The sequence below is a fragment of the Equus przewalskii genome, chromosome 4 (genome assembly GCF_037783145.1).
Source record: "Equus przewalskii isolate Varuska chromosome 4, EquPr2, whole genome shotgun sequence".
Classification (NCBI taxonomy): Eukaryota; Metazoa; Chordata; class Mammalia; order Perissodactyla; family Equidae; genus Equus; species Equus przewalskii.
In genome coordinates, this window is record NC_091834.1 from 26391079 (window position 1) to 26404473 (window position 13395).

Consider the following 13395-nt stretch of genomic DNA (forward strand, 5'->3'; position numbering starts at 1 on the left):
TTCCTTTGTTTATAGAGATATCCAATATAGGTTCTATTGATTTGAAATTGTTTGTTGGAGTAGTTTTATGGTTTCCAACCAAAGAACTAAAACAGTGGTATGTGGAGGACCAAAAGAGAGAAAAGTCTAATCAAAAAGCAAAAGAACACATGAGCAATTCGGTATATGTTGTTCCTGGGTGGGGAGACACAATCAGCAAAGATGTAAATGTTCTCCCAAATTAATGATTATAATTCTATGCAATGACAATTCCATTATCTGGATGTGACCCTTAACTAATTAATATTATATTATTTTTGAAAAACAAATGCAAGAAAATAGGGCAATTTTTATGAGTATAATGCAGTGGATCTTCCCATCAGGTAATAAAAACAGAACAAATAAGCCATGTTTATTATAGAAAGAATCAGGAATAAACACATAGATGAAGACAAATAGAAATTCTGGCAATAACTTCACATGATAAAATTCTAATTGATAACGAGGGTTGCTATGTTCAGTATATAGTCTCTACTTTATGGAGTGTAATCTGAAATTATTAAAGCAAAGTCTGCAAGAATATATATCACATGATTATAGTGATACTGGGGGATAGGAAATTAGAATTTTTAGGTTTTTTCACTTCATACATTTCAGTACTGCTTAAAATTTTCACACAAATCAAATGTTATTTTCGTAATTGTAACACAACAATAGTTCAATTTTGAAAGAAAAGTTGGGTCAGAAAAAAATAAACCATACATTTGGACCCAATAATCTCACTTATTATAGCTGACCCAAAGAAAATAATTCAAAATAAGAAAAATCTACATAACTGCTTTATTGAGTCATAATTTATAATTGTTAAATATTAAAACCAGCATATGTGGCCAACAATAAGAATATACCATTTGATGTAATATTGTGAAGCCATTAAAGTGTAAGTATGAAGACTTGTAGGAACTTGACACAACATATTTCACAAAAATAAGTGAAGAAGTAGGATATAAATTGTATGTGTATAAACATTCAACTATGCGCATATGTATGAAAGATTAAAACAGGCATTCTTAATGTTGATAGGATTCTTCTTAGTGTGTATTATGTTTAATTTTTAAACTCTTAGTAATCTTATTTAATTTTATTTCATGAACATACTTTTAAAATGAGGCATGCTTTGTTTTTTTCCGTTAAGTCTCCTTGGCTGTTTAGTGAACTCCTGGGAGGGAATTAGTTTAACCATTGATTCTTCACTGCCATTTCAGATCACTTATCACAGTTTTTATTATTTGTTTATTTGTGTAGTTATTGCCTTATAATCCTTACAAACTTAATCATGCATTCATAAATTCTAATTTTTTCCCATTTGACTCGCTAAATTCCAAAGAAGATGAGGGCAACCACCATACCTGTTTATTTCCACTCTTTTCTAGTAAAGTTGTTAAAATATTTCCACATTTATACCTAAATGGTATTAGTACTCAGAAAATAAAAATCACCCAGATATAAGAAATATATATACATAAAAAAGAGAGACGGGCACAATAAATGGAGGGGTGGCAACACACAATTAACGTTTATTAGGTACTTGGTGCTGTTACTTATAAGCACTTTACATGCATTAACTCCTTTAATCCGCATAATGACACTATGAAGCAGGTACTATTGATAAACTATTTTATAAATGAAAAAAGCTGAATTTTAAAGACTTGAGGACTGGGTACACCCTGGCTGTAAACCCAGGCAGTCTGGGCATTCTGGCTCCAGAGTCTGCCATTCTTTTACCAATGGGATTATCTAATATGGCTTTGTGGTATTATTATTAAATGAGTATATTAACTAATATTAAGTGATATACACATTGAATAATTTATTTAAAGAAAGCTCTTGAATATATGTATATATATTGCACATAGTGTTGAAATTTTACTATTTATCATTTTTTTTGAGGATTTTATGTACTTACAGGAGTTGGTCTCAGGGAACCCATTAGGATCTATCTGAACTATATTTTCAGTTGAATTAGTAAAGAGTTCTTTTTGAAAAGCTATCAGATAACATTCCTTTTCCCTAATTCCAAAGCATCATTTAAAATTAAGAAATGAAATTGGATATATCTAACTCATACAGAATCTAGACTATTTGGGAAGTTCATTTGTCTTCATTGGGTTTTTGAGACCGATCAAGGAAACAAGACTAGCAATTGTAAAACATGGTTGGTCAAATTTTCCCCAAATCATCATAATGGATTGCTGGCAGTGGGACAGGAATTTCCACTGTATGGAAAGAAGCAGCCATTAATTCTACTTAAAGCCAATCTACTGAAAGATTTTGGTAAAAAAATGTTGTTTAGTCATTAGCAATGCAGCAGTAAAAGTATTTTCAGGGAGACAAAATGGTCATTTTTAGTAGGTGGGGTCTTCCACAAGTTAAAAATGTGTTCTTCACTTATACGTAAACTGTAAACTTTACAGATTAACCTTTCACCTACTGTCAATGCAGCACAAGGTCAAGCTATTAAACTTTTTAAGCTGTAAAAATAATTCAATTATTATATACACCTTACAAAGAATGCTTTACAAATGTAGTCATAAATTCATAAATACTTTTTTTTCCCGTTTCAAAATGCTTTGAGGCTATGGTATGGCTATAGCTGTGATGGTCTATCTAATCTGATGTTATTTTATTGTTTTGGCACGTTTGACGATAAAGAACGAAATTATCTTTTCAACAAACTTAGCAATGGTGCTATGAGACATTAGCAATCAATAAAAGCAAAATAGTCATATTTTTATACCTCTTTTAAGTCAATCAAAAGGGCAATAGTGCTCTACTGTTTTGTGATATGACAATTTTTGTGTTTTCTTACTTTGAAGTGCCCTGTGCCTTCTATAGAGAGTAGATCTTACTCCTTAAAAAGACTGTGAATATAAAACAATATAATATATGTAAAAGCACCATGGAAAGTATAACGTAGGCAAGGTATTCTTCATCATTCCTATGTCTTAATTCTTAAGCTGTTGTTGTTTTTTTTAATCATATTACATCTTCCTTTCCCTTTCCTTTACCTAAATATCAAGCTTCCCTCCATTCATCCCACATAGGGTAGGTTCCCTACTAGTCATTAATCAATGAAGTCATTCAGTCTACTCGGGGTATGGTCAAGAAAGTTACCCCAAAATTCTAATTAGCTATGTTTAAACAGTGGGAAAAGATGAGCTGTCAACTCATCCTATTGTCATTTAAAAAAATCCAACATATTCAGTTAAAGCATTTGTGATTTGACACTTCCTTTTTTAGTCTTTAAATTTCTACCTCCACCCCCTCAAAGAGAGGCTAGTTAGATTCACAGTAGGAAACATCAGGTAAAATAAAATACTCAAACTTTGGAATCTGACAAAACTGGGGCATCATCTTACTTTGCTATCTCGTGTTTTTGGGTCTACCATTGACTATGTCATCTCTCTAAACATGAGTTTCCATAGCTGTCAAGTGAGCACAGTAATAAAACTTTTTAAGCTGTTACGAAACTTAATATACAATCTATGGCATTTGGTAAACTCCTTATGTGTGACATTTAGTGTATATTCGTTCTATGACACTTAAGGTCAACTCCTCTTTGGAGAGCGATTTTTAAAAGTCTTAAGTAGTCTTCTTTAATGGCACCTATATGATAGGAGTTTTAAACTCTTTGCCTCTGTCTTAACAGGAGTGACCAAATTATATGTAAACCGAATGTTCCAAAAACCTCAAAACATTATGGTATTTGTTTGACAGTTAGATATATCTTACAGACTAATTTGGATTCTTGATGTTTAGTTTCCTCTTTCATTCTGCTTGCAACCAAGATGATAATTGAAAAGAGATATAAGAAATGTTTACAGTTTAGTTTATCCTCTGGTGTTCTTCATTAACTTACTGTGGGTGTTGTTCTTTTAAAAGGCCAAGGTTCACGGTTCTGTTTTTTAATTGCAGTTCACTCTTTCCTCCTTCCAGGAGCATCAGCTTTATCATCGCCATGAGATTTACAGCACATCCTTCCATCGTCAGCTTGCTAATAGGCAGTTGTTGAACTCCCTAGAGTCTAAACTAGGAAATATGAGCAGTATGCAATTGCTGTAGCTGGAATTGCATTCCACTTCAGAAGCTTCTTAACAGCATTCTCAGATGTGTGAATATCCATTAGTGACCCAAGGGGATTACTCCCTGGCACCAAGTTTACCTTTATGAGGGGCCTGGATGATGAGACTATAAGCAGAAGGTGAGGAGAGGCAAGGGGCTTGGAGGTTGGTGAATTTAAAAAGAAAATGTGTGGGAAAAGACGGTGGTTTTAGAAGAGAGGAACTCAAAAGGAAAATTATAAAATTTGGCCTTGGGGGTATGTAAGTTTAATATTTATATTGAGTAAATAGTTAACTTATTTATCAAAACATCCAAGGGCAATAAGGCTAAGTAACATGACTTGGTCTTCCTGTGTCTGTTTATGCGGATGGCAATTCACAGTAAGCAATACTGAACTTTCACTTCCTGTTCACTGTATCTAGCACAGACAATACTGGGAGGATGACTCAGTTGCTCCAGCAGCAATTGCCCTTTGAGGAAAAAGCTTCCTGATTTCACCATGTCTCTTTTTAAATATTTCTACTCTTCCTGCCCACTGCCAACAGCTCTTGAACTTCTCTTTTTGCAACAACATTTCTAACCACTGCCCCTTAGATGTTATAGTGATTAGAAAGTCTCTCCTTCATAGTTTTCAAATTAAGGGAGAAATATTTTTGTATAGATGTGCCTACTTTACTGCAGAGGTTATAGGTTTCTTGCATAAATGATATCTGCATTATTACGTTTGTGCAATCAATGTGAAGGGCTACCATGTGTTCAAGTGATATGTACAGTGAGAGGATGAGCAAAGAGAAAATTCTGGGGTTAAATTTATGGATTAAACCTGTGATATCAGCAAAGTGAGGAAAGAGTTCATTCAAACTGGAATCAGGAAAGTGTCTGGCCACAGCATATAGTCTTTCACAACTCCTAGTAGAAACTTTTGCTTCTAGTAATAAGCATACTATTCTATATTAGTGTGACAAATATAGGATTTAGTAACATATGTTTTAAAATTATAAGTTTTGAATGAATATATGAATGAATGAATGAATATAAGGATCATTTAATTAGAATTAGGCCAAGAGTAATGGCTTCTATGGTTCATGAACAGATGGGTATTCAGATTTCATTCGAGTATGTTTTACAACATTGGCTACACATTAGAATCACCTAGAAAGCTTTAAAAATAATTTTTCAGTAAATATGAGTAAGAACAATACTTTTCTATGCCTCAAAGACCTAGTAACCTAATGAATTTAGAAAACTCTGAGGTATTTTTACATGCTTATAAGACAACAAGGAATAAGGCAATTTCAGTATGAGGTTATATCAAGGTAATGAAAATATGCTGAGTGGTGGCCATATGACAAATCTTCCACTACCATAAAATGTGTATACAGTTCTAAACTTTTGCAGATCTGCATTTGTGGAAAAACTTTCTAACTAACAGATACACTGTATTAGAATCAAAGGGAAAATGCATGGATAACACTGAATGTCATTTAACCTAACCAAATCTCACATAATTGATAGAAGGCAATTATCAGATCATCTCAAAATAAATAAATGTACATCAAGATAAAAAAAAATGTACATATATTTGTTCCATTTAGATCTAATTTTGGTGATCTCCCTTATTGATTAGGTTTCCATTATATTTATCAGAACAAGGTTGTTCTTGATCTTAGTAAACTTTTCACGTAATTCATTGTTGTCATTGTTGTGGTGAAGGCCAATGCTTTACTCCCAAAGGATTTTTATGGTAAGGAGGCATTGCACTTCAAAGTCACTTTTTGAAGTGACTTTGGTGACTGATGTGTTTTAATTAGATCTACTCTTACAAATGTCCTAAAGGAGCCTAAAATTTTTGGTTTTATCTTTTACAAACTTATGACTTTCTGACAACCAGATACTGGTAATTAAATGTAGATCCAGTGTAAACATGAGAGGCCATAAATCATAGTATCTTTCTTCAAACTAGCTTAGTGCACTGTGTATGTATTTCAGAAAACCTGGAGGATGTTAAGCTTGCTCAAAACAAAGCAAACAAAACCCCTTTATTGCACTTGAGGTGTATTATTATTGCTGATGTTGCTGTTTAGTGATTCAAAAAGGCAACCAACTTCTAATTCATAAAAGCTGAAATTTAAAAAAATCCCTGTTTAACTTCAAAAGAATTGTTCTGACTTATCATCTAATCCTGATAATCAGACCGTTGAAAAGCAGTTACCTTCTGTAAAAAAGGAAAAGGTTAAATTGGGCAATATTATTTTTATAACTAATATCATAGAGTATGTGCTTTAAGCTGAATTAAATGATACTCATAGACAGAATTTATGGCATTTTTCTACCTAAAATGATTATTTGTATACAGTTCTATTTATATGCAAAGAATACATTGAGAAACTATAGAAGGTTATCATTTTTTTTTACCTCACATTCTTACTTTATGGCAAAGTGTTTAACATCCATAGATATTCTCCTCTAATTTTAAGTTAATGCTAATGATTTATGAAAGGAAATGAAATATGTCCAGATTAGGTCTGCAGAAAAAAGCACTTAGAGTTTTATGGTTTTTGGATACATTTTCTTTTTTTAAACATACAAAGCCCCTCCTTAGCCCACGTGGAATTATTATAGGATATTACTCACCATTAGTGATAACCCTTGACTTTTGTCATGCTGTCAAGTAGTAGGCTGAAAAAACAAGTAGCCTTAGATTCTGATAGGATCGTATACTCTTTTCAGCTGGATTTAGACAGTATTAGTGTTCAGTTACATTGCATTCATCATGATGACATGAATATGAATGATGCAGTATAGGAACAGACACCTGTCTCAAACTTCTGAACTCAGAGTCATTCTCCTTCGCATGGGTGCTTCTTGATCTGTATTCTGAATCACAGAACAACTCTTTCAGTTTGCCTGACAGGCCAATCAAACCTGAGCATATTATAAATCCATTGGAAGTTTCAGTTACACTCCAACGTTTTGTATTTTATTTTTTGTATTGTATTTTATTTTGTATTTCGTTAAGCTGTATGCTATTTTTTCATCTTTTTTCTTTGTGCACAGATCTGATTTGTATTGCCTTTTGGAGTAGGCCCTGAAATCAAAGCATACCGTTACAACAGAAAGAGGAATTGGCAAATAAAAAAATGTATTCTATATTTGTCTTATGCATATTTTAAGGGAAATGGAATTCAAATGCCTTTGCTAGATATAAAGCATAAAAATTTTGGAGGACTAGACCAAGAAATGTTTGTTTCCCATTTGGAAGAAGACAACATTAGCACATGTATACCAATATAAAAGTCATGCATTCTATTTATGAACTCTAAGAAGGATTTAACAAATAAAAAACATTTTCTCACCTGTATTCTTTTGTGTCCCTCAAATCTCACGCACGCACACAGGCAAACACACTGCAGACTTTCTCAATGTATTGGCCCTCCTATACCTTTTACGCCACAAAGACATTTAGGTCCATGTGGGTATTGAAGAAAACATTGTTATACACTGATGTGAGACAAAATATTATTACTCTTTGCTTTTTTCTTTTAGAATAGGTGAAGTATGCTTTCTAAATTTTATGCAACTCTCAATACAAGAAGAAAAGATGTAATATATTGTTGATGTTTTTTATTCAGATTCAGGAATAATGTTTTAAGGAATTATACATAATGATTTATGAAAGGAAATGCAAAGAAATTGAACCACAGTGCCAAAGGACTGCATAAGTCTATGTTTACTAGATTACACGAGCAGTCAGAAGTTTAAAATGCGTGTTGAGTTAATTAACTGTCATCCCCTGTAGCCCAAAGGATTATTGCACAGTTTTGCAAAATGATTAGCGTAAGTATTGTTTTGTTTTTTAAATCAGTGTGACAGAGGAATATACTTAATAGATATTAACAATATGAGTTTTACTAGATATATATTTTTAATAGATATTTTAATAGATATATTTTAATAGAATATATTTAATAGATATTAACAATATGAGTATTACTGATGTTATGATTACTGATCAGAGGTGGTTTGTTTTTTACATTTTTAATTCTATAATTCTTTCTCACTATCCCTCCAAGTATGAATAATTTTTTCAGTTTTGATATCTAGTGTGGGTTATAAAGGCAACAGGTATATCAAACAGTCTTTTTCATAAATTCCAGAATACCTCTCTTATCTACAAGATACATATTTGGAAAGGATGTATTTTTCAGTCCAACTCCTGGTGGAGAATGACTCTCTAGAATGATGGATTTTTTATTAGGAGTTAAAATATTATGAGTAACTATGAACCAAATTGAAAATAAAGCAAGGAACCATTTACTTGATTGAAATATTTAAAATTGTAGTGGGGGAAAATTCCCATTTGTTACTTAGGCATTTTTAACAACAAAGTAGGGGGTCATGCAATTCTAGTGAAAATATATTATCATTATCATGCCTATACTGGGAATTCTAGATTAGTATTTGTGGTCAGTTAAATAGAGGCACTGAAAAAGAGGCTTTGGGGGAAACTTGCTCTGCTGACACCTTAAATTTCAGACTTCTGGCCCCCAAAACTGAGAGAAAATAAATTTTGTTGTTGTAAGCCACCCACTTTGTGGTAATTCATTATGGCAGCCCTAGGAAACTAGTACAGTATACAACAGTATAAATTAAAGAAAATACACGCTCGTTGTAATTATAGACCATTCTATAGGCATAGGCAGGGGCTCTGCTTCTTTTGGTCACCACGAATGCAGAAAACCAGGTGCATAGTACGTGTAAGTAAATATGTGTGCTAAATGGCATCTATCTTTTCTTTTGATACCACAATTCATGTAAAGTGAAAAGCATAAAAGATAGAAAGTAAAGCATAGATTTCATATCTTGTGGGTTCTTTTATTAAGTATAATGGGGAAGCAAATTTTCGGTGTTTCTAATGTTAGTGTGGAATCAACAGGAATCGAAAAGCCTGAAAGAGAACCTCACATCCCTCCTTTGTGAAAATACGCTGTGCAATATGTGTATTTTTCATGAAAGGAAAGTTTCATCTGAAAACATTGACAATTTACCATAACTTGCTTTTACCACAAAACCATGAATGAAATGGCACAAGAGTTTTTAAGCTGTTTTCGTGTAATATGAGATACATACAAAAGAAAAAGTATAAAATGTTTCATATACGTTAGGAAGCACAGTAAAAAATTAACCATGAACCCTCTGCCTCCATTCACTTAAGAATGTGAACATTAGGGATGAGATTGTTTTTACCTTTGTGATTATTCCTTGGTTTCACAATCCTTCTTCTTCCACTCATCCCATCTGTATTAGTTTTCTTTTGCTGGGGAAAAAGTTGACAAACTTAATGGCTTAAAACAACATCCATTTATTATCTTAGAGTGTAAATTCTGTACCTCATGAGAAAATTAAAGACTCATGGAGCTGTGCTGACTAAATATGTCATTGTATTAGTAAAAAGCTTCTGTCTCCCTACATAATTGGACCCAAAATACTAGTTCCTAAATCTGTTTCTCAGAGTTTCTGGCCCAGCATGCCCAATGTATTTTGAACCAGTTGAGAAATAGATGCAAGGATCAGATTGAACTCCAAATTTTCTCTTTATTTCCAGTACAGAAATTGATCTAATTTCTAGTTTAGAAAATGAAGTTTGATTACCAAAACAAACTCAGTTATCATACTATTTCTTCCCCTGCAACTGAGTTTACTTACCCAGCCAGAAGGAGTGAATGATAAAAAGCAGAGCCTACCAACTAAGTTTACCATGGGGAAAAGAAAGCAGAGCAGAAAGCACATATTATGTGAAAGGCAATTTATTGATTCATATAGGAGCACAGTCTTTTAACTTATTAACTCTCCTAAACCATTGGGCAGGCTCTTGCAAGTCCTTGACTCCATCGCTCTGCCCATCCAGATGGATCCAGGGACTGGTGACTGTGTGAGTTACTGCCCCACCTCAGCCTTCCTTTCCTCCAACTAAGTTTATTGCAATATTATCATCCACCAGTGCGTAATCTACCCAACAGATCCTGGCCCTCAGGAGATCATAGGAAACTTTAGCTGGAACATTTAGATTCTCAGATTATGGTTGGAGACTGGAAGTCACATCAAAATGTGGAAATAATATATAACGGTCATGTGAATAAGCACTTTCAAAAGTCCTTGTAATGAGGGAAGGAGATATTCAAATATTCATTAATTTGACACATTCCTTAATATTTGACTACTTTTGTTCCTTTATAGATTATTAGCACTTTGTTCAGTCATTGTGACAATTATAGTATTGTATTATACATATATTTACATATCTATCACTCTGATTAGACTATGAGCATCTCAAAATAGGACATCACTCTTTCTCATGTTTCTCTTTAAAGCACTCAGTATTATTGCTGGCTCTACAGGTACTCAAAGAGTTTGAGGAATGAAGATATATTATTGGCTACTAAACTTTATAAGTGAAGTTAAAGAAGGAAGAAAAATCTTAGGTAAAGTGATTAAGAAAAGATGTGCCAGTTTTGATGGAACTTTATATCAAACCCATTTGGAGGGCTGACCTAGAGAACCTCGTTGATCAAGATGGATGGCTGGCAGACCCAATCCTATGATCCAAAGGAATGTGATCAACATAAATTTGATTTTGACTGGCTTCTGTATTGAGCGTAGCCTGATTTGGTGGAGGCAAACCCAGAAACTAGAATCATCAGGGAATCACATTACATTGGGTGGGAGCAATGTTATTGATCAGGATATTGGTTCATTTTAAAATAGTATCCCAGTCAGCAAATGAAAGTACAGCGAGTAGAGAGTACAGGGTTCCTCCCTACAAGACCAGAACTTTGATTGTCACTGCAGGTGGCGTTCTGAGTGCAGCTTTAAATCTAACAGGGAAATTGTAGTGCTAATTAGAATAAACTTAGTTGTAGAGAATGACTAAAAAGATAAGAGAAAACTCTGGCTTAGTGTGTTTTCTAATGTTCAGAGTTCAATCATAGACACTTCTGTACATAAAAGTTTCAACATCGATGTGAGCATTTTGATATGAAGCCAGCCTTGGCTAGAAGGCTTTGCTTTCAAGTTAAAAGCAGGTGTGTATAAATTTAAAAGCTACTTTAAAAGATGAGAACAGAATACATGATAAAAGCTTTAGAATAGCAAATATCAGTAACTTGCAGCAATGTAACATTTAGCTCCCTTAAGAAATGATGATAAGAAATTATACTGACCATCCGTTGTTTTATAAACTGGTATTACTAAAAGAGAATTATGTTTTTTCTGTAATCTTAGTTTTCCTTCCAAAAAGGCAGGATTCAAAGTGAAACATTTTTGGTGGGCTTTTTTTTCAAAACATATATTACTTGTGAACTCTTAATTTCTTGCATTCTTCTCGGTGCATGGATTTAAGAAACATTGCTGTATTTGACTATCCCTACCATAGGGAAACTGTAAACATAATGACATGGACATTTATTAGCCTCTCCTGGGGGTCTTTCTCACTTCATCTAGTGTGGCATAGCCTTATCACTGATATCTGCTTCTCTTCCTAGCAATACAGAATATTACATTTTCAGGTTCCCTTCAAATTAAGTTGGGACGTGTTGGCCTCGCTGTGGAATGTGGCCTGTTCTAAGGCTGTGTGTTCATCCTCACTCTGTTCTATTTCAGCAGTAATCTTGGAGCCCATATGTTCAAGATGGCAGGGTCACAAGAAGGAGGAACCTGGACCCCTGAGTCACTACTTACCCAACTCATTATCTTTTTTATGATGTGAGCAAGAAGTAAACCTTTATTGCGTTAAGTCTTTGAATGAATTTGGGTGGTTATATATTACCAACACTAACATTAGTTAATTTGACTAATACTTCTAGTCGGAGTTAAATGTCTTCCATTTCACCATGTTAATATCATATTTAAATCTCAGTAACTTTTTTTTTAGTTTACTTCTCCCCTTCTCTCTCTCTTTGCTTGAGATATAAACACCAGCTAAACTAGTTAAGAGGGTCTAAAAAAATAGCTCTCAGTGCCCCAGGGTAATGATAAGGAAATCTTGCCTATGTCAGGGCTTCAGTGGCAGAAAAAAGTCTTCCATGAGAAGAAAAATTCCAAGCTTTCATACAATTCTGTGCACATGGCACTCTTTGGGAGGAGGGGGGAGGAGGGGCTGGAGGTGGACCTCACAAATGAAAATTAGAAAACCACGGTTAGAAAACGTCCTCCAAGAGGAAGAATCAGTAAACAAGGGATCTGTCAAAATGGCCTCGTTAGACCCTTAGACCAATCTTTCAGAGTAGATATGCAAGACAACATTCATTATGCCACAATCATAAGAAACAAGTTTTCTCCTCACTAGTATTGAAAGACATACATTTTAAAAAGCCTAAATAATTTTGAACTTTTTTTTTTAGGATATTGTATTCGTTTCCTAAGGCTGCTGTTATAAATTACCACAAATGGGGTGACTTAAAACAATAGAAATTTATTCTCTCACCGTTCTGGAGTCTAGAAGTCCAAAGTCAAGTTGTCAGAAGGGCCATGCTCCCTGGAATGGCTCTAGGGCAGAATCCTTCTTTGCCTCTCGGTTCTGGTGGCTCCAGCAATTCCTAGCAGTCCTGGATTTGTGGCAGTATAACTCCAGTCTCTGCCTCTGTCTTCACAGGATTTTATTCCCTGTGTCTCTGTGTGTCTCCAGAGCTCCCTTTCCTTATTAAGACTCTAGTCATTGGATTTAGGGCCCACCTTAATCCACTATGACCCTCATCTTGAATTGATTGTATATGTAAAGACCCTATTTCCAAATAAGGTCACATTCACAGATACTTGGGATTAGGACTTCAACATATCTTTTTGGGAGACACAATTTAACCCATGATACATATATAAACACTTGTGGTGATTCAAAGAAATAGATATTCTCATAATTTTCTGTCAAAAATTTTGCAACTTTTCTGGAGGAAATTTTGCAATAATTATCAAAAGATGTAAAACACTCATATTCTTTGGCACAATGACTTTACTTTGAGAAATGTATCTTCTAGAAATAATTGGAAAGATGTAAAAAATGAGGTACAAAGCTATAGCAACTTCATTTATAGTAAAAGAACATTTTAAAAATACATATCACTTACATAGTATTAAAGCTTTTAAATTATATATCAAGTAACTTTTAATATATAGCAAAATGCTAAGGAAATAATTTAAAGTTAAATATAATTTTGTACCAGTTTTTTGAGGTGTGCTACTCATATTTTAAAAGATATTTTCCTAGGTGTCATAGTTTTTTATTTTGCTTTTTATATATTT